Below are 25,588 nucleotides of genomic sequence, written 5' to 3' on the forward strand. Positions count from 1 at the left end.
CCGAGGTGTGCACCCCGTGTTTACACCGCGTGTAAACTTGAGTGCGCCGTGCGGGGAGAACTCGAACATGGCAGCCTGGTGTGTTTGAAGTTCATCTGCACTGAAAACATGTACGGCGTGCACGGCGTGCGCGCGTTCGGGGAAGACTGGTTAAAACATTTTACAAATACTTTGACTGGTTTGGAATCGAAGTTTCTGTTTGAAGTTGTTTTTACTAAACCAAAAACAAAGTATGTGACGGTGTTTTCAACATTCAGAGTAAAAACACACGAATTTTACTTCTACTTTTAAATGCATTTTCAACAGAAAAACATTTTAGATTTTTTTTTTCATTTTATGCTTATGAGAATATCACGTTTGAAGCTTGCAACAGTATTTGTAGTACATTTTCGATTTTAAATCATGTTTCGTATCCATGTTCCTGGTTCATATTTGATTAAGGAAATACCATATTTCCAATAATAACCTCTGGAGTTTTTTAAAAGGTCCTATAAACCAATTTTTTATTTTTGCTTTTGGTTGTTTTGAATACCCCTGACTCAAGGCGGTTCTAAAAACACCCAAAAGCAAAGATTGAAAATTTGGTTTATTGGACCTTTTCAAAAAAAAACTCCAGACCTTAACAATTTCAAATCTGCAAAAAAAAATCGGTTGTATCAGCTAAATCAGAGCAAACACGTGATATTTGTACACAACAATTATGTAGTTATCTTTTAATTGATGTCATAAACATATCTGGTGTTTTTTTTTCTTTTTTGAAAAGGTTTAATAAACCAAATTTCCAGTTTTTGCTTTTTGGGTATTTTTGAGACCGCCTTGAGTCAGGGGTATTAAAAACACCAAAAGGGAAAATTTGGTTTATTAGACCTTTAAAAAAAACTTCAGATATTTTATTACGGTTTTATGTTTTTAATTTCTAAATTCTAAGTTTTTGAATATGTGTGAATTATATTCAAAAACTCAGTTAAAACATTATTTTTAAAATGTTTGGCGATTTACAACCTTCTACAATGTTGTTTCTAGTCTTATTTTGCACATTGTGATGAATAAATGACCCAAAAAACACATAATTTGACAAGTTTCCAGAACTGTTATTTAAAAGTTTCCAATAAATAATGAAGGAATTTAGAACAAAGAACTTAAAGAATAGATAACTCAGAAATTTCTCGATGAATCATTTCGCTCTTAAAAGCATTGGAAAGCTGAAAAAAGAAAATTTCCTGTAAGACACAATTGAAAGTAGCGATGACTATTTTTTCCTGAAAAGTTTGTTCTAGAAAACACGCCGTGTGAGCTTAAAATCGTCTCTGACTGAGTTTAATCATGTAATATCTTCATGAAACATTCAGGACTGATTGAAAAACATTTGGATTCAATAAATTTTCTGTAATATGAAATTTTGTCATTTTCTACATGTATGTAACCCCTTAAATAGAAAAACATGCATCATTTGTTTTCCATTAAAATTCAGTAACTTACAATTTTATACTTGTATATTTCCACAATCGGAGCCGGTGGTGAAGGGATAAGCGTGATTGCCTCTCACCCAGTCGCCCTGGGTTCGATCCCAGATGGTCTCGTCTCACAACTGAGACGAGATTTGTCTGACCACGCCTTCCGTTGGACGGGGAAGTAAATGTTGGCCCCGGTCTAACCTAAAGGTTAGGTCGATAGCTTAATCCAGGTGTAGGAGTCGTCTCCCTGGTTCCTATCTCAGTGGAGTCGCTGGGAGGCACTTGGACTAACAATCCAAAGGTCGTCAGTACGAATCCCGGGGTGAATGGAAGCTTAAGTGTTAAAAGAGGTTTGCAATTGCCTCAACAATCAAGCCCTTCGAACATCTAGTTTCGAGCAGGAATAGAGCAAGCGAGATCGCCAAGGCAATGCTGTAGAGAGAATGATATTTTTATTTTTATTTTATTTTTTTATCTTTTTTTTTTAGCCTTGCAAATAAAGTTCTCAACTTCCGTTATGTTGAACAAAAAATATTGATCCCACATTCATAGCACTGAAAATAGAAAATCCATAAATTTTCTCATCTCATAGCTTTTCATTAGGGATGATTTTATATGAGTAGGCCCTTTTGAAATGTTAGGGTGTTTGTTTAGCAAATCATATAGATGAATAGAGAGGAATTTAACTTAACTATTTTGACAGAAAAATGTAGGTTTCAATAAAACTATTTACTATAAAATAATAAAATGAAAGTCGAAGAACTGCATGAGAAAATCAATGAATAATATGAGTTAAAACTAAAATGGAAACCACTTCTCTTATTATAAAGATCCTAAATCCAGCTGACGGCTGCCGAAAAAAACATCAATCACGATTCCCAAGGGTCAGCCAGAAAAAAAAATTATTAACAACCCCCATCAACACATTGCTTTTACCTGCAAAAAATCACCCCTCGATACATTTGCGGTACAACACCAATGAAATTGAGTCATTAATCACTTTTTGTTCCTCCCAAACACCACCACCTTGTTCTTCCGGGGTTGAAATAAAAACCTCCTCCAGAGTTGCTGCCGAAACACGTGGTAAACAGGCGCGAATTTCCCGATGACGACGCCAGCCAGATAAATGTTGCTGCTGCTGCCATCAGGTTCAGTTCAACAGGTCTTCCTTACCCTCAGGCTGGCCTCGTCCAACTTTCAATTCGAAAAACTCAAAATTGCTAGCAATCCCTGCTGCGAGATCGTTGCAGTTTTTCGTCGGTAAGACTAACTTTCTGAACAGCTGTGATGAGCTCGGGAACTACGGTGGAGTATAGGTTGTCTTTTGGCACAGAGTTACATTTTATCGATGATTAAATGTTGAAAAAGGGCTTGAAGGTCTAAAGTACCATGCGTCTCCTTAAAATTAAACGATATCTTTTTAATTTCAATGGAGACGCATGATATTTCATTTAAAAAACTAAAAACTGTGCTCAAAATAAGCAAAATTTACAAAAGTGACGCCAACGTTACACTTTTCAACAGCACTGTTTATTCATAGAGTGAGTTTGAAAGTTTGTCCAACTTTCCCGTCACTTTTTGGTGAAGCCCATTGATGGCCTCGTGCAGCCGCACTGCGGCAATAAAAACTGTCCGAGAGAGTTGCTGTCGACGGCAAACCGTTGCAAATGTGGTAAATTTCCATTTTTCGTCCCAGGTCGTCGTCGGCCTGGGCGATAAGTTACGGCTACAGCTTTGACAAGTCAGTTTTGCATGCTTATCGAAAGCTCAAAACTGTGGAGGAGAGGAGAACAAAAAAACTTGTGGAAAAGTACGAAATAATCCATTGTTGGTTGTTTCGTGTTGTTTTTTTCCTAAGTGACTCTGAAAAAAAGTGTAACTGAACTATAGTTGCCCAGAGCCCACAACGTGGAAAGTGGAACTTGCGGTCACTCCAGGTTGATGGCACTTCATAAATATGGAAATGTTTGCTGGCTGGACCGAATTACTGTGTGTTGGCTTACTTACTAAGTTACAATTTATGACAGCGAAAAGTTTGTCACGATAAGTTTTTTCATGTTTTTTGCCTCTCTTAATATGACTGACTTTTTCGAAGTAATTAAACATTCAAATATAATAAAATATGTTTAAAATTAAGATCATTTACAAATATTCGCGTTTGTTTTAAATTAACATCATGATTGGCATTATTTTCAGAACACCAGAAAGTTTAAAAAACTTAAAGTGAGATAAAATAATAATTTGAAATGAAGCAAATGAATTTAAACAAAAGGTCGACTTGGACGAAAGATTGAATGTGGACAAAATGTCGAATAGACCATACGACGAAACTACAAAAGATCGAAAGATTATTTTTTTCGCTATCTGCTCAAATCAATTTTAAATGCATTCCCCTGCGATTAGATTTTTGTTGCTTTTTTTTTTTGATTTATTAAAAAAAAATCTATTTATTTTTTGAAAATTTACGATGTACAGCATCGCAAAAAAAAATCGTCATATCTCACATTTTTTGAAAACTAATGATTGAAATACAACTGAACAAATGTAACATGCATTTTAAAACACCTTTTTCGTTCAAATAATGTGATTATTTCCGTTTTTATATTCGCTTACAAAACGAAAACGACAATTCGCTTACCAAACGAACACCGTAATCAGTCATCAAAAGCATTGGAAAGAAGAATTTTTAAAATTTTAGACAATTTCAGAGTTGGAAGTTTGACTTGTTTTATGTGACTTTGTCAATGTTTTAAAAATGTCATTTTTTTAGGGGTCAACTTTGGCTGTGTTTTTTTACTAACATTTCCTATATTTTACAATCGGGTGCGGGACATTTCGCCTAATTAAAAAAACGGTTTAAGAATACTTCTGTGAGTTTTTGCATACTTTCAAACATGAATCGTTCTTTGTTTTAGCTTTTAGTAATTTTGGTGTTTTTATATTTTTGTTTACCTTTAATTTTAATCTTTTTATTTAATTCGGTGAAATGTCCATTCGGCGAATCGTACCAGATCCCAAACGGAGCACGCGGTCGCATGATGGCGGCATCGAGCCAGAATTAGGGGTGATCATTTGGATAAAAATAAAAAATAATATTTTTCCGACTGAATAAAAAATTTGCGAGCATGTACAAACAATTATTTCCTGATGTCGGAGAAGTGATTAAAAATCCAAATTTAAATCCATATTTTTTCTATAAATTGAACTTTTTCACTCCAATTGGGAACCCCTTGGTCTATCCACGACCGTTTCCAATGAGCGTGAGAAGATGCCAGAAAATCCAGCTACCAGCTAAATCCACAATATTTTCAGTAAAAAGAAGCATGCAGAAATTTTTGTAGTGTCCCAGACTATGCATCTACGCATTTTTTTGCAATTTAATGATGGTGCCATTCTATAGCAAAAAATGTTGAAAACATGCAAAAAATTGAAAAAGTAACTTTAAAAACGTGAAAATTAGATAGGTGGTAGAATAGGCCAAATACTATCAAAAACAAACATAAACTAAACAAGATAAATGCAAATTAAAATACTAAAAATAAAACGAGAAAAACATAAAACAAGACAAGTAAAGTTTTTCGTAGAACAAAAGTTGCTCAAAATGACCTTCTAAACACGGGAAAAATAAATATTTTCGAAAAAAATTTGAGCATTAGAGCATTAACCCTTAGGGCAGGTTTTCAAGAACGAACCTTTTCCGATAAGTCACAAAGTTTGAATATCTGGCATCACTGTCCTAATATATTGTAATAAATGTGGTTTGGTTGGAAACTTATAATGCTAAATTATGTATATTAGATTGGAAATACCATTCCGGCGTTATCTTTACTTAAACATTTTTCTAAGGAAGGTCAATTTTAAAATCAATTTTCAAGCTTTATTTTTTACACAAAACATCTATAAATCATATATTTGCTACAATCACGTCACTCATGGTGCTCTTCATGAAAATATCAGAAGATGCATTTCCCAAACCGAACACGCAGTCCAGATTCATCTATCCCGCGCACTCGCTCTGTTGCATAAAGTGGAAAACTCTCATGGATACTTTTTCGAAAAAAAAATACACAGAAGTGGCTGGTTCAGCACTAACATTTGACCATGCATACCAAATCGGAACTGGACTAATAATGAAAAATGGCGTATGAGATGATTTGTTGATGATTTTAACTGATTAAAAAATCTTCCTTCTTTCAAAAATCAAGTTGAAAGCTAAATTTTCTTGAAAAAACATTAAATTTTATTATGTATTCAAGACAATACCCAACACCATACGGCCACCAACGATAGGGTAATTCAGCAAAATAAATGGCATTTGCATGCTGTCGATATCTGCCATCAAAACGCTACAACAAAGAGAAAGACTTTGAAATTTCCCAACCTGCCCGTGGTTATGGCACATTTTCCGCGAGAAGGGGGTTTCCGTCGCTTCAAGCTGGAGACAGTTGAAAAAAAAAAACTTTGAAAACGCAAGGTACATGGATTGAAGAAGGTAGGGTGGATTTTTCCGTTGTCAAAAAAATAGGTTGAAATGCGGATTTTGTACCAAAATTTTCAGAAGAGACAATTCTCTAGTACATTAACAAATTTTATTTAAAAAAAAAGTTATTTTGATCATTCAAGCTATAAAAACAAATCGGTCAAGTTTTGCCAAATTATCTTTAAACAAATTTTGGTTTCATGTCTAGAGTTTTTTTTAAAGGTCCAATAAACCAAATTTTGAATTTTTGCTTTTTGGTAACTGAAAATTTGGTTTATTGGACCTTTTCAAAAAAACTCCAGATGTGAACATTTAATTCAATTTAATAAAAAAATCTTCCGTGCTAATTATTCTTGCCACACCTTGCTCATATCCATCTACCTTGCAAAATCAACAAATTTGACAACTGGCGCGAAATCGACGCGGGTGCGCGCGAAAGAAAGAAATGTAATTCTCAATAAAGAATATCGATTTCATGTCACATCTGAGGGAAGCGCGTGGGAAAGGGTCGAGGTCAGGAGTTGTGAGGGGGGGGGGGCGTATTTTTTAAAGGTTTGTTTAATGCTGCGCGCAACGAGAGCGAACTAAAAATAATCGAAACTTTGACAGCCAATTAACAGCTGTGACAGGTGGAGAAAGTTTGTCGAGGGTGAACATTATCGTGACGAATTTATTAGATTGATTCTTGATTTTGTTCATACGAATTGAAATCTTGAGATAAAGAGAGTTTACCGTCCATGTTCGCACCGACAATCTGTTATAGTTGTATAATCGAATTCGAACTCAATTTGGTCGATGATTCCTGGCTGTATTGGCATCAACTTTCAACATAGAAATATAGAGTTATACAGAACCGATTTGTCTGGCCCCTCCTAACCGGCTTGTGCAATATGGCCAACTTTTGGCAAACTTGCCCACCGGCGTTTGTCGTCGGCCTGCAGGTGTTACATGTGTCCGTCCGTCCGTTCGTGTGTGTGCGCACGGCTCAGGTGCGGTATTTAGTGTTTAGGCTGATGGAAAGTGACATTTCTGTGCACTCCTCGTTTATTTTCCCTTTTGTGGCTTGAGTAGTATTCGATAATGCCACGGTTGTATCACGGTCGCGAAAGTTTTCGGCTGTTGCATACGAGCGAAGGTCGGAAATACATGTGAACGACCTTTAGTTGGAGCTGAAGATTTTTGTGTACCTGTACATAAAAGAGATTTTTAGGAGAACTGTCAAAGTAAACAATTGATGAAACTATCAATAAACTGATCTCTCGATATCTCACTCAATTTGTTGTTGAAATTTAGCCACCTTTAGGTTTTTTAAAATTTCTATCGTTTACCAAAAACAGGCATTATTTTCCATTTTAACCGATTTTTTAGATATATTACAAATAATTCATAATTCATAATTCAAATTCAAATAGTTCACTCTTCGTGTTCGTTCTGTTTGTACTTTCATATACTATTACAAAAAGATTTGAAATTAACATACAAAAAAAACCTATTTTGAATAGACTATTGTCAATTAACTACTAGTAGTATTTTATTTTCTTTACAGGTTTTGAACTATTTTTGTATTTCACATCATTTAACACACACACACACACACACACACATACACACTTTTAATTCAATCGGTCACTGCTGGGTACTTCGTCACAATCTCTGCTGGATGCAGTTCCTATTCGGCCGGTTCTTGTTCTTCATCTTCATTTGATGACATCTTCCGGCAACCCGTCGCGTTAGTCACACCGCTGCAAAAGACGTGTATCTGGCCATGTTGGAAAAAAGTCACTTCACAATTCTATCACTGCGGTTCACATTCAATTTTCGGGGCGAGTTCCAGAACAAGTTCAACCAGCTTCTAAGGCGGAACATCAACCTGCCGGAAGAACTTTCTCAACGGTGCAAACCGGAACCGAACCGAGATTTTGTCGCCCATTTGCCGGATTAAGAAGATACGCTGAATTGAACGGTTCCCTTAGCAGGTCCGGAGCGAGATCCATCACGATGATTTCAGCAACCTAGTTTTGTTGACAAAAAGTAAACATTAGTAATCTGTTTTAGATTCTTCAAAAAGAATATCATATGTACTTACTTTTACAATAGATTCCTCCTTGGTTGTGAAATGAGGTCGATCCCAGTGGAAAATGTATTTTCCGTTCAGTTGTTTTAATATTGTAGCGAAATTGCAAGGCGATTACTTTGACAACTATTTTCTTCGAGATGCAAACAAACAAACATGGCTGACATTTCGAATGATGAAGAGCACGGTGAACGAACATGAGTAAAGAAATGTTGAATTTGACAGAAAATTACATCAAATAACACGCTCCAGGAATGTGCATCAAACGAGCCATAAAATCAGATGAACAGAGATTCAATTTTACGTTTCCTTTAATGTAATTTTAAGATTCAGCACGACGTGATGATTTTGGCGAATTACGTCAAAAGAGCCATAATCTTACATCAAATAATTGATTACACGAGTTCAATTTACGTTGTATTTCAAATTACGTAGACAGTAAAATTAATATTTTTTTAGTGTGTGTAAATCAACTCGGTGTTTCGAGAAAAAAACGCTCCGAATGTTTGACAGTCCGCTTTGCGCACGGAAAAATGTTGAGGGTGTGTTTTCTGGGCAAACTTAAGATAATATAAGAGCGAAATGCTTCTTCGAAAAATTTCTGAGATATCTAATTTTTAGGTTTTTTGTTCTAAATTCTTTTATGATTTATTGGAAACTTTTCAATAACAGTTTGTGAAATTTTTCAAATTATGTGTTTTATGTGACATTGACTTATCAAAATGTGCAATATAAGACAAGAAACAACTTTGTAGGAGGTTGCAAAATGCTAAACATTTTTAAAATTTAGTTTAACCGATTTGTTTAGATGTGGGATTTACTCAGCAATGAAAATCATAAAACCGTTTTAAAATATATTTAAAAAAATAATAGATTTTTACATAATTTTTATGTACAAATATCACTCAAATTTAGCTTGGATTTAGCTGATAAACCCGATTTTTTTGCAAGTTTTAGATTGATAAGGGTATTAGATTTTTATGAAAAAAATATCATATTTCCTTAACCAAATATTTACCAGTTGCATGGAAACAAAACATGTTTTATATTCGTAATTGAACTACAAATTACTGTTGCAAGCTTCTGGAGAAATACTTTTCATGAGTATGAATTGTTTTTTTTTTAGTTTTTTTTTGTATGGAATGATCAAGGAATCAACAATATTATAGAAGCCTTATAGATCTTATCAGTTAAAACCAGTGATCCCCGTGCACCGCGTTCAACCGCGTTCTCTGTTTTCTGTACTCGACCAAACACCAGCACCGCGTGTGCACGCGTACAAGCAAACCTAAACTCTGCCGTGTACAGTCTGTACGCACACACGAACCTCGAGTTTAAAACCGAACCTTGCACCCCGGGTACAAACCCCGTGCAAGCTGACGACGCAGAAAAGAGACAAAAATATTTCCCTCACGCTCCCTCTGCTGTAAAGCGGTGTTTCATTCTCCGCTGCAGTCACACTACAGTGTTTGCCACAGAGAGAGTGAGAAGCAGTCATTTTTTCGTCTCTTTACACGCTCTTCGCTCGCACGGCGTTGTACCCGAGGTGTGCACCCCGTGTTTACACCGCGTGTAAACTTGAGTGCGCCGTGCGGGGAGAACTCGAACATGGCAGCCTGGTGTGTTTGAAGTTCATCTGCACTGAAAACATGTACGGCGTGCACGGCGTGCGCGCGTTCGGGGAAGACTGGTTAAAACATTTTACAAATACTTTGACTGGTTTGGAATCGAAGTTTCTGTTTGAAGTTGTTTTTACTAAACCAAAAACAAAGTATGTGACGGTGTTTTCAACATTCAGAGTAAAAACACACGAATTTTACTTCTACTTTTAAATGCATTTTCAACAGAAAAACATTTTAGATTTTTTTTTTCATTTTATGCTTATGAGAATATCACGTTTGAAGCTTGCAACAGTATTTGTAGTACATTTTCGATTTTAAATCATGTTTCGTATCCATGTTCCTGGTTCATATTTGATTAAGGAAATACCATATTTCCAATAATAACCTCTGGAGTTTTTTTTAAAAGGTCCTATAAACCAATTTTTTTTATTTTTTGCTTTTTGGTTGTTTTTGAATACCCCTGACTCAAGGCGGTTCTAAAAACACCCAAAAAGCAAAGATTGAAAATTTGGTTTATTGGACCTTTTCAAAAAAAAACTCCAGACCTTAACAATTTCAAATCTGCAAAAAAAAATCGGTTGTATCAGCTAAATCAGAGCAAACACGTGATATTTGTACACAACAATTATGTAGTTATCTTTTAATTGATGTCATAAACATATCTGGTGTTTTTTTTTCTTTTTTGAAAAGGTTTAATAAACCAAATTTCCAGTTTTTGCTTTTTGGGTATTTTTGAGACCGCCTTGAGTCAGGGGTATTAAAAACACCAAAAAGGCAAAAACTGAAAATTTGGTTTATTAGACCTTTAAAAAAAACTTCAGATATTTTATTACGGTTTTATGTTTTTAATTTCTAAATTCTAAGTTTTTGAATATGTGTGAATTATATTCAAAAACTCAGTTAAAACATTATTTTTAAAATGTTTGGCGATTTACAACCTTCTACAATGTTGTTTCTAGTCTTATTTTGCACATTGTGATGAATAAATGACCCAAAAAACACATAATTTGACAAGTTTCCAGAACTGTTATTTAAAAGTTTCCAATAAATAATGAAGGAATTTAGAACAAAGAACTTAAAGAATAGATAACTCAGAAATTTCTCGATGAATCATTTCGCTCTTAAAAGCATTGGAAAGCTGAAAAAAGAAAATTTCCTGTAAGACACAATTGAAAGTAGCGATGACTATTTTTTCCTGAAAAGTTTGTTCTAGAAAACACGCCGTGTGAGCTTAAAATCGTCTCTGACTGAGTTTAATCATGTAATATCTTCATGAAACATTCAGGACTGATTGAAAAACATTTGGATTCAATAAATTTTCTGTAATATGAAATTTTGTCATTTTCTACATGTATGTAACCCCTTAAATAGAAAAACATGCATCATTTGTTTTCCATTAAAATTCAGTAACTTACAATTTTATACTTGTATATTTCCACAATCGGAGCCGGTGGTGAAGGGATAAGCGTGATTGCCTCTCACCCAGTCGCCCTGGGTTCGATCCCAGATGGTCTCGTCTCACAACTGAGACGAGATTTGTCTGACCACGCCTTCCGTTGGACGGGGAAGTAAATGTTGGCCCCGGTCTAACCTAAAAGGTTAGGTCGATAGCTTAATCCAGGTGTAGGAGTCGTCTCCCTGGTTCCTATCTCAGTGGAGTCGCTGGGAGGCACTTGGACTAACAATCCAAAGGTCGTCAGTACGAATCCCGGGGTGAATGGAAGCTTAAGTGTTAAAAGAGGTTTGCAATTGCCTCAACAATCAAGCCCTTCGAACATCTAGTTTCGAGCAGGAATAGAGCAAGCGAGATCGCCAAGGCAATGCTGTAGAGAGAATGATATTTTTATTTTTATTTTATTTTTTTATCTTTTTTTTTTAGCCTTGCAAATAAAGTTCTCAACTTCCGTTATGTTGAACAAAATATTGATCCCACATTCATAGCACTGAAAATAGAAAATCCATAAATTTTCTCATCTCATAGCTTTTCATTAGGGATGATTTTATATGAGTAGGCCCTTTTGAAATGTTAGGGTGTTTGTTTAGCAAATCATATAGATGAATAGAGAGGAATTTAACTTAACTATTTTGACAGAAAAATGTAGGTTTCAATAAAACTATTTACTATAAAATAATAAAATGAAAGTCGAAGAACTGCATGAGAAAATCAATGAATAATATGAGTTAAAACTAAAATGGAAACCACTTCTCTTATTATAAAGATCCTAAATCCAGCTGACGGCTGCCGAAAAAAAACATCAATCACGATTCCCAAGGGTCAGCCAGAAAAAAAAATTATTAACAACCCCCATCAACACATTGCTTTTACCTGCAAAAAATCACCCCTCGATACATTTGCGGTACAACACCAATGAAATTGAGTCATTAATCACTTTTTTGTTCCTCCCAAACACCACCACCTTGTTCTTCCGGGGTTGAAATAAAAACCTCCTCCAGAGTTGCTGCCGAAACACGTGGTAAACAGGCGCGAATTTCCCGATGACGACGCCAGCCAGATAAATGTTGCTGCTGCTGCCATCAGGTTCAGTTCAACAGGTCTTCCTTACCCTCAGGCTGGCCTCGTCCAACTTTCAATTCGAAAAACTCAAAATTGCTAGCAATCCCTGCTGCGAGATCGTTGCAGTTTTTCGTCGGTAAGACTAACTTTCTGAACAGCTGTGATGAGCTCGGGAACTACGGTGGAGTATAGGTTGTCTTTTGGCACAGAGTTACATTTTATCGATGATTAAATGTTGAAAAAGGGCTTGAAGGTCTAAAGTACCATGCGTCTCCTTAAAATTAAACGATATCTTTTTAATTTCAATGGAGACGCATGATATTTCATTTAAAAAACTAAAAACTGTGCTCAAAATAAGCAAAATTTACAAAAGTGACGCCAACGTTACACTTTTCAACAGCACTGTTTATTCATAGAGTGAGTTTGAAAGTTTGTCCAACTTTCCCGTCACTTTTTGGTGAAGCCCATTGATGGCCTCGTGCAGCCGCACTGCGGCAATAAAAACTGTCCGAGAGAGTTGCTGTCGACGGCAAACCGTTGCAAATGTGGTAAATTTCCATTTTTCGTCCCAGGTCGTCGTCGGCCTGGGCGATAAGTTACGGCTACAGCTTTGACAAGTCAGTTTTGCATGCTTATCGAAAGCTCAAAACTGTGGAGGAGAGGGAGAACAAAAAAAAACTTGTGGAAAAGTACGAAATAATCCATTGTTGGTTGTTTCGTGTTGTTTTTTTCCTAAGTGACTCTGAAAAAAAGTGTAACTGAACTATAGTTGCCCAGAGCCCACAACGTGGAAAGTGGAACTTGCGGTCACTCCAGGTTGATGGCACTTCATAAATATGGAAATGTTTGCTGGCTGGACCGAATTACTGTGTGTTGGCTTACTTACTAAGTTACAATTTATGACAGCGAAAAGTTTGTCACGATAAGTTTTTTCATGTTTTTTGCCTCTCTTAATATGACTGACTTTTTCGAAGTAATTAAACATTCAAATATAATAAAATATGTTTAAAATTAAGATCATTTACAAATATTCGCGTTTGTTTTAAATTAACATCATGATTGGCATTATTTTCAGAACACCAGAAAGTTTAAAAAACTTAAAGTGAGATAAAATAATAATTTGAAATGAAGCAAATGAATTTAAACAAAAGGTCGACTTGGACGAAAGATTGAATGTGGACAAAATGTCGAATAGACCATACGACGAAACTACAAAAGATCGAAAGATTATTTTTTTCGCTATCTGCTCAAATCAATTTTAAATGCATTCCCTGCGATTAGATTTTGTTGCTTTTTTTTGATTTATTAAAAAAATCTATTTATTTTTTGAAAATTTACGATGTACAGCATCGCAAAAAAAAATCGTCATATCTCACATTTTTTGAAAACTAATGATTGAAATACAACTGAACAAATGTAACATGCATTTTAAAACACCTTTTTCGTTCAAATAATGTGATTATTTCCGTTTTTATATTCGCTTACAAAACGAAAACGACAATTCGCTTACCAAACGAACACCGTAATCAGTCATCAAAAAGCATTGGAAAGAAGAATTTTTAAAATTTTAGACAATTTCAGAGTTGGAAGTTTGACTTGTTTTATGTGACTTTGTCAATGTTTTAAAAATGTCATTTTTTTAGGGGTCAACTTTGGCTGTGTTTTTTTACTAACATTTCCTATATTTTACAATCGGGTGCGGGACATTTCGCCTAATTAAAAAACGGTTTAAGAATACTTCTGTGAGTTTTTGCATACTTTCAAACATGAATCGTTCTTTGTTTTAGCTTTTAGTAATTTTGGTGTTTTTATATTTTTGTTTACCTTTAATTTTAATCTTTTTATTTAATTCGGTGAAATGTCCATTCGGCGAATCGTACCAGATCCCAAACGGAGCACGCGGTCGCATGATGGCGGCATCGAGCCAGAATTAGGGGTGATCATTTGGATAAAAATAAAAAATAATATTTTTCCGACTGAATAAAAAATTTGCGAGCATGTACAAACAATTATTTCCTGATGTCGGAGAAGTGATTAAGCATGAGCATGAGCATGAGCATGAGAGACCACCCATGGTTGTCCTTCTCCGTTGCTGAACAGAACCGTAATATCCTTTCAGCACTACTGATCATAGGCTTCGACTATCAAGTGGTATTTCCCTTATCAACAGCATGTATGAATGCGCTGAAAAGATAAAACACCATGATTTCCAGAACAAGATCAGTTGCGAATAGGTAACAGTCATTGGCCACCAACGGCGCCCGCCATGTCAGTTTGTAGATCTCGATTTTAAGGGACGGGAATGTTAGTTAGCGCAGGTTGCTACTAGGGCAGCTGATTTACTCTGTGCTTACACCCCACGAGCGCCAGGAACCTGAAAACATGTTAGTAGGATAGGGTGTTTGGTCAGGATTCATCATAGAAGATGATGATGCGACCCAAAATCATAGTGTTTGTTGAAAGGTATTATATTTTATTCTCAAGGCAAACAATCGGTTGCTGCGGATGAGACATTTCGCGTTTAACTGTTGTTAAATTTTTAATGAAATGGTTTAATCTTAGACAGCCGGCTGTGGAAAGATAAAACCAAATAATATTTATTTATAAAATGAGGTGTTAAACGCAATGCTGCAATGATAGCGTAGTCTAATTTTTAATTATATAATCATTTAGTTCGTGAATTTGTTACGGAATAGACGCGACGAACTCAATCATCAAGTGCCTTCCTATCTTCTTTCTGTTAGCTAGATAAGGTATTGATTTTCGTTGCCTCTCGAGCTACGATGCTATGGAGAGGGCTTAACACACAAACAACCGACGTCGAGCCCTCCGAGCTACGGAGCTATGGGAAGGTCTTTTCAACACAAAAAAGACTCGCGCACCACACGACGTTCTTGATGAATCAAAATAATTTTGTTACGCGATAAACCTAACGAACTCGGATCGTTTTTATCGAAAACTATATCACAATTCACGACAAAAATGCGAAACAAAAGGCTCACAAAAAAAAACACTTTTCACTCCGAATATTTTTTACGACCACGCGCTCCCTTTGTCAATTATGCACTGATGACGCTGCATTTTCAGAGGGTAATCTTCTCCTCGCAGCGCACAATTCACGACAAAATGCGAAACAAAAGGCTCACACAAAAAAACACTTTTCACTCCGAATATTTTTTACGACCACGCGCTCCTTTGTCAATTATGCACTGATGACGCTGCATTTTCAGAGGGTAATCTTCTCCTCGCAGCGCACAATTCACGAAAAAATGCGAAACAAAAGGCTCACAAAAAACCACTTTTCACTCCGAATATTTTTACGACCACGCGCTCCCTTTGTCAATTATGCACTGATGACGCTGCATTTTCAGAGGGTAATCTTCTCCTCGCAGCGCACAATTCACGACAAAATGCGAAACAAAAGGCTCACACAAAAAAACACTTTTCACTCCGAATATTTTTACGACCACGCGCTCCCTTTATCAATTATGCACTGATGACGCTGCATTTTCAGAGGGTAATCTTCTCCTCGCAGCGCACAATTCACGACAAAATGCGAAACAAAAGGCTCACACAAAAAACACTTTTCACTCCGAATATTTTTTTACGACCACGCGCTCCCTTTATCAATTATGCACTGATGACGCTGCATTTTCAGAGGGTAATCTTCTCCTCGCAGCGCACAATTCACGACAAAAATGCGAAACAAAAGGCTCACACAAAAAAAAACACTTTTCACTCCGAATATTTTTTACGACCACGCGCTCCCTTTGTCAATTATGCACTGATGACGCTGCATTTTCAGAGGGTAATCTTCTCCTCGCAGCGCACAATTCACGACAAAAATGCGAAACAAAAGGCTCACACAAAAAAACACTTTTCACTCCGAATATTTTTTACGACCACGCGCTCCCTTTATCAATTATGCACTGATGACGCTGCATTTTCAGAGGGTAATCTTCTCCTCGCAGCGCACAATTCACGACAAAAATGCGAAACAAAAGGCTCACACAAAAAAACACTTTTCACTCCGAATATTTTTTTACGACCACGCGCTCCTTTGTCAATTATGCACTGATGACGCTGCATTTTCAGAGGGTAATCTTCTCCTCGCAGCGCACAATTCACGACAAAAATGCGAAACAAAAGGCTCACACAAAAAAACACTTTTCACTCCGAATATTTTTTACGACCACGCGCTCCCTTTATCAATTATGCACTGATGACGCTGCATTTTCAGAGGGTAATCTTCTCCTCGCAGCGCACAATTCACGACAAAAATGCGAAACAAAAGGCTCACACAAAAAAAAACACTTTTCACTCCGAATATTTTTTACGACCACGCGCTCCCTTTGTCAATTATGCACTGATGACGCTGCATTTTCAGAGGGTAATCTTCTCCTCGCAGCGCACAATTCACGACAAAAATGCGAAACAAAAGGCTCACACAAAAAAACACTTTTCACTCCGAATATTTTTTTACGACCACGCGCTCCCTTTATCAATTATGCACTGATGACGCTGCATTTTCAGAGGGTAATCTTCTCCTCGCAGCGCACAATTCACGACAAAAATGCGAAACAAAAGGCTCACACAAAAAAAAAACACTTTTCACTCCGAATATTTTTTACGACCACGCGCTCCCTTTGTCAATTATGCACTGATGACGCTGCATTTTCAGAGGGTAATCTTCTCCTCGCAGCGCACAATTCACGACAAAAATGCGAAACAAAAGGCTCACACAAAAAAACACTTTTCACTCCGAATATTTTTTTACGACCACGCGCTCCCTTTGTCAATTATGCACTGATGACGCTGCATTTTCAGAGGGTAATCTTCTCCTCGCAGCGCACAATTCACGACAAAAATGCGAAACAAAAGGCTCACACAAAAAAAAAACACTTTTCACTCCGAATATTTTTTAGGACCACGCGCTCCCTTTATCAATTATGCACTGATGACGCTGCATTTTCAGAGGGTAATCTTCTCCTCGCAGCGCACAATTCACGACAAAAATGCGAAACAAAAGGCTCACACAAAAAAAACACTTTTCACTCCGAATATTTTTTTACGACCACGCGCTCCCTTTGTCAATTATGCACTGATGACGCTGCATTTTCAGAGGGTAGTCTTCTCCTCGCAGCGCACAATTCACGACAAAAATGCGAAACAAAAGGCTCACACAAAAAAAAACACTTTTCACTCCGAATATTTTTGACGACCACGCGCTCCCTTTATCAATTATGCACTGATGACGCTGCATTTTCAGAGGGTAATCTTCTCCTCGCAGCGCACAATTCACGACAAAAATGCGAAACAAAAGGCTCACACAAAAAAAAACACTTTTCACTCCGAATATTTTTTACGACCACGCGCTCCCTTTATCAATTATGCACTGATGACGCTGCATTTTCAGAGGGTAATCTTCTCCTCGCAGCGCACAATTCACGACAAAAATGCGAAACAAAAGGCTCACACAAAAAAACACTTTTCACTCCGAATATTTTTTACGACCACGCGCTCCCTTTATCAATTATGCACTGATGACGCTGCATTTTCAGAGGGTAATCTTCTCCTCGCAGCGCACAATTCACGACAAAAATGCGAAACAAAAGGCTCACACAAAAAAACACTTTTCACTCCGAATATTTTTTACGACCACGCGCTCCCTTTGTCAATTATGCACTGATGACGCTGCATTTTCAGAGGGTAATCTTCTCCTCGCAGCGCACAATTCACGACAAAAATGCGAAACAAAAGGCTCACACAAAAAAAAAACACTTTTCACTCCGAATATTTTTTTACGACCACGCGCTCCCTTTGTCAATTATGCACTGATGACGCTGCATTTTCAGAGGGTAATCTTCTCAACGCAGCGCACAATTCACGACAAAAATGCGAAACAAAAGGCTCACACAAAAAAAAACACTTTTCACTATTTTTTTACGACCACGCGCTCCCTTTGTCAATTATGCACTGATGACGCTGCATTTTCAGAGGGTAATCTTCTCCTCGCAGCGCACAATTCACGACAAAAATGCGAAACAAAAGGCTCACACAAAAAAAAAACACTTTTCACTCCGAATATTTTTTTACGACCACGCGCTCCCTTTGTCAATTATGCACTGATGACGCTGCATTTTCAGAGGGTAATCTTCTCAACGCAGCGCACAATTCACGACAAAAATGCGAAACAAAAGGCTCACACAAAAAAAAAACACTTTTCACTCCGAATATTTTTTACGACCACGCGCTCCCTTTATCAATTATGCACTGATGACGCTGCATTTTCAGAGGGTAATCTTCTCCTCGCAGCGCACAATTCACGACAAAAATGCGAAACAAAAGGCTCACACAAAAAAAACACTTTTCACTCCGAATATTTTTTACGACCACGCGCTCCCTCCCTTTATCAATTATGCACTGATGACGCTGCATTTTCAGAGGGTAATCTTCTCCTCGCAGCGCACAATTCACGACAAAAATGCGAAACAAAAGGCTCACACAAAAAAAAAACACTTTTCACTCCGAATATTTTTTACGACCACGCGCTCCCTTTGTCAATTATGCACTGATGACGCTGCATTTTCAGAGGGTAATCTTCTCCTCGCAGCGCACAATTCACGACAAAAATGCGAAACAAAAGGCTCACACAAAAAAAAACACTTTTCACTCCGAATATTTTTTTACGACCACGCGCTCCCTTTGTCAATTATGCACTGATGACGCTGCATTTTCAGAGGGTAATCTTCTCCTCGCAGCGCACAATTCACGAAAAAAAAATGCGAAACAAAAGGCTCACAAAAAAAACCACTTTTCACTCCGAATATTTTTTACGACCACGCGCTCCCTTTGTCAATTATGCACTGATGACGCTGCATTTTCAGAGGGTAATCTTCTCCTCGCAGCGCACAATTCACGACAAAAATGCGAAACAAAAGGCTCACACAAAAAAACACTTTTCACTCCGAATATTTTTTACGACCACGCGCTCCCTTTGTCAATTATGCACTGATGACGCTGCATTTTCAGAGGGTAATCTTCTCCTCGCAGCGCACAATTCACGACAAAAATGCGAAACAAAAGGCTCACACAAAAAAACACTTTTCACTCCGAATATTTTTTTACGACCACGCGCTCCCTTTGTCAATTATGCACTGATGACGCTGCATTTTCAGAGGGTAATCTTCTCCTCGCAGCGCACAATTCACGAAAAAAATGCGAAACAAAAGGCTCACAAAAAAAAAACACTTTTCACTCCGAATATTTTTTACGACCACGCGCTCCCTTTATCAATTATGCACTGATGACGCTGCATTTTCAGAGGGTAATCTTCTCCTCGCAGCGCACAATTCACGAAAAAAAAATGCGAAACAAAAGGCTCACAAAAAAAACCACTTTTCACTCCGAATATTTTTTACGACCACGCGCTCCCTTTGTCAATTATGCACTGATGACGCTGCATTTTCAGAGGGTAATCTTCTCCTCGCAGCGCACAATTCACGACAAAAATGCGAAACAAAAGGCTCACACAAAAAAAAAACACTTTTCACTCCGAATATTTTTTTACGACCACGCGCTCCCTTTATCAATTATGCACTGATGACGCTGCATTTTCAGAGGGTAATCTTCTCCTCGCAGCGCACAATTCACGACAAAAATGCGAAACAAAAGGCTCACACAAAAAAAACACTTTTCACTCCGAATATTTTTTACGACCACGCGCTCCCTTTATCAATTATGCACTCTTTCCTGATGTCGGAGAAGTGATTAAAAATCCAAATTTAAATCCATATTTTTTCTATAAATTGAACTTTTTCACTCCAATTGGGAACCCCTTGGTCTATCCACGACCGTTTCCAATGAGCGTGAGAAGATGCCAGAAAATCCAGCTACCAGCTAAATCCACAATATTTTCAGTAAAAAGAAGCATGCAGAAATTTTTGTAGTGTCCCAGACTATGCATCTACGCATTTTTTTGCAATTTAATGATGGTGCCATTCTATAGCAAAAAATGTTGAAAACATGCAAAAAATTGAAAAAGTAACTTTAAAAACGTGAAAATTAGATAGGTGGTAGAATAGGCCAAATACTATCAAAAACAAACATAAACTAAACAAGATAAATGCAAATTAAAATACTAAAAATAAAACGAGAAAAACATAAAACAAGACAAGTAAAGTTTTTCGTAGAACAAAAGTTGCTCAAAATGACCTTCTAAACACGGGAAAAATAAATATTTTCGAAAAAAAAATTTGAGCATTAGAGCATTAACCCTTAGGGCAGGTTTTTCAAGAACGAACCTTTTCCGATAAGTCACAAAGTTTGAATATCTGGCATCACTGTCCTAATATATTGTAATAAATGTGGTTTGGTTGGAAACTTATAATGCTAAATTATGTATATTAGATTGGAAATACCATTCCGGCGTTATCTTTACTTAAACATTTTTCTAAGGAAGGTCAATTTTAAAATCAATTTTCAAGCTTTATTTTTTACACAAAACATCTATAAATCATATATTTGCTACAATCACGTCACTCATGGTGCTCTTCATGAAAATATCAGAAGATGCATTTCCCAAACCGAACACGCAGTCCAGATTCATCTATCCCGCGCACTCGCTCTGTTGCATAAAGTGGAAAACTCTCATGGATACTTTTTCGAAAAAAAAATACACAGAAGTGGCTGGTTCAGCACTAACATTTGACCATGCATACCAAATCGGAACTGGACTAATAATGAAAAATGGCGTATGAGATGATTTGTTGATGATTTTAACTGATTAAAAAATCTTCCTTCTTTCAAAAATCAAGTTGAAAGCTAAATTTTCTTGAAAAAACATTAAATTTTATTATGTATTCAAGACAATACCCAACACCATACGGCCACCAACGATAGGGTAATTCAGCAAAATAAATGGCATTTGCATGCTGTCGATATCTGCCATCAAAACGCTACAACAAAGAGAGAAGACTTTGAAATTTCCCAACCTGCCCGTGGTTATGGCACATTTTCCGCGAGAAGGGGGTTTCCGTCGCTTCAAGCTGGAGACAGTTGAAAAAAAAAAACTTTGAAAACGCAAGGTACATGGATTGAAGAAGGTAGGGTGGATTTTTCCGTTGTCAAAAAAATAGGTTGAAATGCGGATTTTGTACCAAAATTTTCAGAAGAGACAATTCTCTAGTACATTAACAAATTTTATTTAAAAAAAAAGTTATTTTGATCATTCAAGCTATAAAAACAAATCGGTCAAGTTTTGCCAAATTATCTTTAAACAAATTTTGGTTTCATGTCTAGAGTTTTTTTTAAAGGTCCAATAAACCAAATTTTGAATTTTTGCTTTTTGGTAACTGAAAATTTGGTTTATTGGACCTTTTCAAAAAACTCCAGATGTGAACATTTAATTCAATTTAATAAAAAATCTTCCGTGCTAATTATTCTTGCCACACCTTGCTCATATCCATCTACCTTGCAAAATCAACAAATTTGACAACTGGCGCGAAATCGACGCGGGTGCGCGCGAAAGAAAGAAATGTAATTCTCAATAAAGAATATCGATTTCATGTCACATCTGAGGGAAGCGCGTGGGAAAGGGTCGAGGTCAGGAGTTGTGAGGGGGGGGGGGCGTATTTTTTAAAGGTTTGTTTAATGCTGCGCGCAACGAGAGCGAACTAAAAATAATCGAAACTTTGACAGCCAATTAACAGCTGTGACAGGTGGAGAAAGTTTGTCGAGGGTGAACATTATCGTGACGAATTTATTAGATTGATTCTTGATTTTGTTCATACGAATTGAAATCTTGAGATAAAAGAGAGTTTACCGTCCATGTTCGCACCGACAATCTGTTATAGTTGTATAATCGAATTCGAACTCAATTTGGTCGATGATTCCTGGCTGTATTGGCATCAACTTTCAACATAGAAATATAGAGTTATACAGAACCGATTTGTCTGGCCCCTCCTAACCGGCTTGTGCAATATGGCCAACTTTTGGCAAACTTGCCCACCGGCGTTTGTCGTCGGCCTGCAGGTGTTACATGTGTCCGTCCGTCCGTTCGTGTGTGTGCGCACGGCTCAGGTGCGGTATTTAGTGTTTAGGCTGATGGAAAGTGACATTTCTGTGCACTCCTCGTTTATTTTCCCCTTTTGTGGCTTGAGTAGTATTCGATAATGCCACGGTTGTATCACGGTCGCGAAAGTTTTCGGCTGTTGCATACGAGCGAAGGTCGGAAATACATGTGAACGACCTTTAGTTGGAGCTGAAGATTTTTGTGTACCTGTACATAAAAGAGATTTTTAGGGAGAACTGTCAAAGTAAACAATTGATGAAACTATCAATAAACTGATCTCTCGATATCTCACTCAATTTGTTGTTGAAATTTAGCCACCTTTAGGTTTTTTTAAAAATTTCTATCGTTTACCAAAAAACAGGCATTATTTTCCATTTTAACCGATTTTTTAGATATATTACAAATAATTCATAATTCATAATTCAAATTCAAATAGTTCACTCTTCGTGTTCGTTCTGTTTGTACTTTCATATACTATTACAAAAAGATTTGAAATTAACATACAAAAAAAACCTATTTTGAATAGACTATTGTCAATTAACTACTAGTAGCGTTAAAAACTAGATTGCAACATATGCAATTTCAACGTGGAATTTTCGTGTTTCTAAATCGTGCATCATTTTCCGTTGATTTTGAAGATGTTTATCAACCTGCTAAATTTTGAAAGATTTAGCTGATAAAAAATAACTAGCCCACCGTTACTCTCTCAATAGAATTTTAAAGAAAGATATAAAAGTATATCTTTTTTCATGTAATTAAAAAAGAATGTTTGGGAAATTTAATCATCATCATCTTTTACGCGAATTCCATATTTACACATAAACTGATGTAAATTACTTGAACAGAGGCAAATTTGCACATTCCTTTGCAATTCTATAAGACAGCGGTAAACACAGTAGGGGAAATATGCCCATTTTAAGCCTAATAAGCGGTCGTGTTTGAATGATGGTGGATAATCTGGATTGTTCCTTGAAATTCACTAAAACCAACTACACCAACGAGTAGAGCAACTTTTTGTGAACATTTCTGTTTATTTTCACTCTTATTAAAAGTTATGCTATTCCTTTTACAAGCATTTGAAAAAAATATTTCAAAAATGCATTCTAATCAGTCGAGTGCATTGGGCCACGCCCATTTTTCTATTTTCAGCTTAGTTCTTTTTTTCTTCCAGCACTCTTTTGGGTCTGCTTATTGCTGCCAAAATTGATGAAATTTTTGGCGAACACTCACGAAAAGGAGCATTCATAGCGAAAGTTTCCTGGCAGCACTTGCTCACTCCAACAGGCGCTGCACCAGCATGTTGGTAGTGTTGGTGGCCACCCTTTGTTTTTTATTTGCTCCTCGCTCCTCGCTCGGTTTTCTTCAGCCTTCGATTAGAATCGGTATTCAAAATTGAAACGTCAAACGACTTGGCGCGTTTGTTTTTTTGTTGGTGCTTGCTAATTTTTCACATGTTTCGGGATTATTTTTCAAGTGAGTGACTAAGTAATGGTCAAAAGAACATTTTGCCGGTAGTTGGAAGCAATTTTATATCTTAAGCGCTTTGAAATCGTTAGCGCCAGTGAAAAGATATTGATAGCGGCTTTCGTTAAGCAGTTATCCTCTCATCCTGCGTGTGGATGTGTGTGCCACCGAAATGATGAGAAATGGTCTCTCAAAATAGAAATTATGATCAAAAGTGCATAAAATTTGATCTTTTTGGCCAGTAAGTGGCATAAATTTGCGTGCTTCCTCGAGGCGGTGCTATTGCTGGTAAGTTTATAGCCTGAAAAGTATTTTTGGAGCTTTAATCGAGCATCAAACTCTCCATATGACGAAGATAAGTGTCTGATTAGAAAGGGTTTATTTCCCCTATATTCGTGTTTCTGAATTGGGCTCAAACTTTGCATATTCCGACTCATGGTGGAAAAAAAATTGTTAGGTTAATTCAAAGGAAAATCGTAATTTCAATCGAAAAGTACTCTATACTTTAAAAAAAACGTGCGTTTTAGTCACATTAAGGTAAATTAAATTCAGATTTCACTGTCAAAATTGAAACATTTTAAATATTTTGTTCAAGTCTTTACTTTTATTTATTTTATTTTTTGGGATAAAAAAAACAAATGTTTTATTTTTGAAATTGAAAATTGGACCATTAATTGCTGAGAAATCGGCAAGTGAATATTTCTAGATTAAATTTTCATGACAACCTATCCGTCATGGGTTTCCTATGCAGATAGAACCTTTTGAAAATTTTATCTAGATTTTACGTTTTTAAGATACCATTCAGAAAACCACATTTTTTTCTATTTGGAAGAAGAAGCCCAAATAGATTGTTCTGGAATTTCACCTTAAGAGACTGTATCACTGGCCTGATCATTTCTAAGCAACAAATAAAAAAGCAAAGTGATCCTTTCGAAAAATACCATAATTTTTGATTTTTTTAATTGCGCATTTGTCGAGAAAAATGAGCTTAAAGTGGAAACGGTGAAAATTTCTAAACCTCTAGTTAAGTGCTTTTTGATTGCAATTTCGATGGCATGAAATTTTAGAAATTTCAAAAATAATAACTTGGGTGAAAACCTTTTCTCACTCTTTAACATAGCTCAAAAATCATTTTTTGTTGTTGTCAAGTAACCATGTCCAAAAGTAAAAATGTCTGTTTTTTTTTAATTTAGATTTTTTGTGTAAAAGCGTTAAATTAAAAATTGAACCTATTTTTTCTGAATTCTCCACACCTTCAAATACAACTCTGCCAAAGTTAATCAATCTGAAAATGCCTTTTCAATATACAGATTTTGAAACATTTACAAAACTTTTTTGTATGACCATCCCATAAATGGAAAATTGCTCAATGGGGCATTTATAGACAAACGCACACTGAAAGTAATCTGAATCAGGGCTTGACTAAAAAGTTGGTAAAAACATTGATAAATAAACTATCACATTTTTTGTGATTTTGTAAAAAATCGCATACACCTTTACTAAATACAAGGGCCCTCATTTTCGGTTCAAATATCCGACACCACCCACTCATTGTCGAGCGAATCTTTGCTGACTGGAGTTCGCAACCATTCGTGAGCGAACTTGGTCAATCGCTTCACACAGCGAAACAATCACTTCGTGAATTTCTTTGCCTACTCCGTCCGTCGACCCGAGTCACACACGAATATGTTCAGAGAGGAGAGAATCTAATGACATACCAGCTCGGCGCTTACTTGACCTCACAGTTTGCCGTACATTTGTATTTGGCATGACGGAAATTAGTTTAAAATGTGTCATTGATGCTGTGTTATCAACAAAATTGGTCTCAAAAACCATTGATTTTAAGCAGTTTAATAAATGAGCAAAACAAAGCCGATCGCAATCTAATTCGACTCAGTTTTGAGCGA

The 25,588-nt window shown here is 36.5% G+C and overlaps 1 protein-coding gene across 7 annotated transcripts in view; it reads right to left on the minus strand.

Moving 5' to 3' along the window:
* Positions 1–25,588, minus strand: part of LOC6042946 — a 218,713-nt gene that overhangs the window by 175,935 nt on the left and 17,190 nt on the right. The window lies entirely within an intron of this gene.

The sequence above is a fragment of the Culex quinquefasciatus genome, chromosome 2 (genome assembly GCF_015732765.1).
Source record: "Culex quinquefasciatus strain JHB chromosome 2, VPISU_Cqui_1.0_pri_paternal, whole genome shotgun sequence".
NCBI lineage: Eukaryota > Metazoa > Arthropoda > Insecta > Diptera > Culicidae > Culex > Culex quinquefasciatus.